The sequence below is a fragment of the Tupaia chinensis genome, unplaced genomic scaffold (assembly GCF_000334495.1).
Source record: "Tupaia chinensis unplaced genomic scaffold, TupChi_1.0 Scaffold000316_1, whole genome shotgun sequence".
Lineage (NCBI taxonomy): Eukaryota > Metazoa > Chordata > Mammalia > Scandentia > Tupaiidae > Tupaia > Tupaia belangeri.
In genome coordinates, this window is record NW_006159809.1 from 4484205 (window position 1) to 4488667 (window position 4463).

General features: G+C 46.6%; 1 long non-coding RNA gene across 1 annotated transcript in view; it reads right to left on the bottom strand.

Annotated features, from left to right (window-relative positions):
• Positions 1 to 4463, bottom strand: part of LOC102484047 (uncharacterized) — a 31127-nt gene that overhangs the window by 11482 nt on the left and 15182 nt on the right. The window lies entirely within an intron of this gene.

Sequence of the window (4463 nt, forward strand, 5' to 3'; positions counted from 1 at the left end):
GTTTTTGCTATAGGGTGCGTGCGCTTGCCAGACAGAGAGAGACAGAGAAACAGAAAGCGGGGGGCAGGGTGATGGCCACGCTGCAATCCCTTCTCCTCCATTCTCCTCTCGGGATCTTGGGCACGCACACACACGCACCCAGCGTGAGTTTTAAGCCACCGGGTCCAGGACACGAACCGTGGTTGACTACATGGGAGTCCAGTGACATAGCCATTATGCTAACTGCTGTTCCCAAACTGCTTTTCTTGAAAGTACCAGCTAAACATGCTATTGAAAGTAGTTAGAGTATATAAGAAATTGTGGGATTAATAAAATGTTGAGGAAAAAGGAATGGAAAACAGCTGTAGACAGCAGAGATAGTGTGGGAGGAGGGTGGAAAAGGGCAGAGGGTGAGAAATAGGGGTTAAAAATATATATATACACATATATATATAGATATATATAAAACTAGAAATGGAAAATTATTGATGATAACATGCATGATTAAGCCACTATGCAGTATATTCTGGATGGGAAATCACATTTTGTATGCTGTGATGATGCTTAGGGAATAAATGTAAATTAATTTATTAAAAATAATTTTAGAAAAAAAAGCTCATGGAAATACGTGTAATGGCAAAACTATGTATGAATTTCAAAAAGTTTTTATACCAAAATAAATTTATACTTTAATTGTAAAATTAATTAATTAATTTAAAAAAGAATCTGGGTAATTTATATACAACAGCAGGTTTTTCAGTCCACAGTTCAAATGTCAGAGGTCCGAGGTCCAAAGTCCAGGCGCCCCATCTTTTGAGGGCCCTCCTGTTACAGAGTTCCCAGGGCGTACAGGCAAACACAATGTACCACAAGGTGAGAGAGCAGAGTGTGTGGGGCAGAGTGAGTGCATCTCCACCTACCTCCTTCTCTCTGTTCATGAGTCCACCAGGACTCCAACATGTTGGCCCACCCTGATGCTTAATCATTACCCAAAGGCCCCCATCTTCCAACACCATAATCAGATTAAGTCTCCACCCTCTCAGCACCCTTTCAATGGCTCATAAAACTGAATTTTGGGGGCACACATTCAAACCATAGTGACCCTCATCTCCCTCATCAGAACAATCTACCTCCTCCTATTGCCTATTCCATAAGCAGCTCAACCGAAGAGGCGGGGTGTGTGGGCTCCAGATAGCTGCACTCTGGGGCCTTATCTTTTTTTGCAGATCCACTTAGGCACAGTGTGGGTGGGCACTGCCAGCCAGCACCCATTACCTAGCAAACCCCATTGTGGACAGGGCTTACTTGAGACTCACCCCTTCATTTCCTGAGTTCACAGTGGTCCTCTTTTATTTTCTCTTTTTCTTTGTTAAAAGGTGTGTATGCTTATCAGAGAGAGATAGAGAGCAAGAAGAGAAAGCACCCCTCTACTCCTGCCCCCCACCATGGGAAATGATCATGATGCAATCCCTTCTCCTCCATCTCACCCTCCTTTCAAGATTTTGGGTATACATGCACCTAGCTCGTCTCTCAAGGCACTAAGGATGGGACTTGAACTGCAGGTTGGACATATGGGATCTGGCTGCCTTAATTCTCAGGCCACAGAACCCGCCTTGTCCTCCTTTCCCACTAGGATGCTGGTACTCTTGGGACAGAACACCTCCCTTAACCACTTTTATTTATTTATTTTTAAATAAGAGAGAAGGAGATGTAGGGAGAGGAATATAGAGAAGGAAGTTTTTGTTTAATTTGCTACATGGTGCATAGACTCATACATTCATATGCCCATAGGCAGAGAGAGAGAGAGAGAGAGAGAGAGAAAGAAAGAAAGAGAGTAAGCATCCTCATTGGGGATGGCTACTCCACAATCCCTTACCCATGTCTCCTTCCTTTGGGGATTTTGGGTGTACACACACACACACATACACACACACACTGTTTTTCAAGCCAACGGATCAGACACTTGATCTGCACAACCATGCAGGATCCAGCTGCCTAACCACTGGATCATGGGTTGACCCAAGAGGGAAGCTTTTTTTTTTTTTTTTTTTTTTTGAGAGGTTTTTGCTATTGGGCGCATGTGCTTGCCAGAAAGACAGAGACACAGAAAGACCGAAAGCAAGAAATCACCCCCCGGGGGGATGGCCACACCGCAATCCCTTCTCCTTCATTCTCCTCTCAGGATCTTGGGCATGCACGCACACGCACCCGGTGTGAGTTTAAGCCACTGGGTCAAGGACTCGAACTGCAGTCAACTACATGGGAGCCCAGCGACATAGCCATTACACCAATTGCTGATCCCAGAGGGAAGCATTTCTGACAGGGTCTTATCATGCCATGATCTTCCTGCCCCAGCCACCCAGTGTGCTAGGATTATAGGCATGCACCACTGCACCTGGCCTGTGCTAGGTTGGTCTGGAATCCAAATGGCCTCTCATGTGGCTTTAGCCTAGCACCCTACCACCTGACCACCTTGGCTGGGCCACCCCTTTTAAGATAACCAAGCTGTACTCTCTGGCTTATAAACAAACAAAAACAAAGATAACCAAGTTACAAGGGTCACTCCATAGCCTAGCAGTTAAGGAAATCAGACCCCACACGGCTCACTGAAATTGGAGTTCCAGACCAGGTGGTTTGAAACCTTGAGAAACACGCCAGGAGCATGTACTTGTGTACCCCAAATACCATCAGGATGGAGAAGAGATTGTGATGTGATCATAACCCACTAGGGAGTGCTTTCTCCCCCAACCCTGATCCCTCTCTGACAGGCACACATACACTCTCTGGCAATTAAAAAAAGATAACCAAGCTGACTCCTGCTGTGAAATGTACATCTAGTCCCCAGGAAATGTGAGTGAACTTGAACTTAATCAAGATTCATTTTAAGACCCCCACACTGGGAATGCTAGGGCATAAAGCCCTCCTCTTCCTACTAGTGGAGAACAGGAGACAGATAGCTTCTGTTGGCCTGGCGAACAGCCTTTGTGAAGGTAGCCAGTCTGGGGGAAAAGCTGACACCACGTAAAGTATAGCAGAAACACCATGAGGTAAACCCACCTTGGTCACAGTCTCTAGTCCTGCAGTTGGCAGTTTCATGAGCCTTCCTCTCTTACGTAAGCCAATATTAGGTCGTTTTTCAATACTTATGACCTAAAACTCCTAACTGTCAAGCTTGGCCTTCTAACAAAGTGATTATGGATTGGAATGTCCCCTTCATTGCACTGTCCCCAGAGCCCCATCAGATGTGTCCTCTGAGGGTGGCAGCTATGTCTCCGACATCGGCACCCTTTATACCAAGCCCAAGGCCAAGCACATGCAGGCCCTTGGCCTCTATTTGCTCAATGAATAGGTCAATCTTTCAGGCCAAACAAAACCCAAGGATCTATTAAGAAAGCCACAGTAACCATGAGTTACATGAACACCTGGAAAGGGTGAGCAGCCTGGATATAAACCAAGGCCATGAAGTTTTGTGAGAGGTCACAGAAACCAGCAAGAATATGGGGGAGACAGAGAACAGGGCAGCCCACAAACCTCTTGCCTTCAGCTGACTATTAGGTTTCTGACTGGTTAATATTGGACAGAATATTTCAGGAGGATCCAGTTGTCCTCTGCTCACCTCATTGGACTGCCAGCTTAATTTTTGCTCAGCATTGAAATGTTTTGAATAAGACATTAAAGTATACTGAGAAGAACAACAGAACAAACAGCCATGGATTCACTGCCCAGAACTGATGTTAAACTTTACCCTGAGGTCTCCTCGGATGACAAAGATCTGACATCTCAACAGCCTCATCCACTGGCTTTGGATCCCAGCAGCCTGCACCTGCAGGGAGGGGAAGGCTTGACCCGTCCCCAGATCTGGTCTCTCTGCAGCACTCTCCTATAGGTTCTTGCCAGGAACCTAGCTGTCATCTAGGATCCCATCCTCATCCCGATGGGAATTAGTCTAGCTTTTGCCTTTTCTGCCCCCAAAACTACCTCCAGCTGGTCCAGGTCTCACCATCCTGACTGCCTCATTTTACTTCAAGCCACCACTGTCTTTCATGGGCCTCTGCTAGCTTAGATGGCTCCTTGGGGAACACGGAACAATGCACCTCCTCCCACTGTCGGTTTATGGACAGACTATGCCTCTGTGCAAATAAGAAAAGGGTGCCTCTCCTTGGACCAGATCAGCCGTGTCAGGACTTCTGGCCTGGGAATCGCAAGTAAGGCTCAATTTTAGTTCCCCTTAACCTTCCTTGGCTAAGTGTTCTTGTATAATAAGCAACCTGCAGACCCGTACCTGGGGGTTCTTCTCTCGCCTAGATGCTGCACTTTGACTTGGGGGGCAGTTCTGCCTCCCATGATCATTTTCTTCATGCAGCCAGAGGGACACACGCAGGTGTGCATACTCACACACACACACACACACACACACACTCTCGACCTTGGTCATGCTACCCCCCAGCTAAAAGCCGATCAATGGCCTTTTGTCACTATCGGAA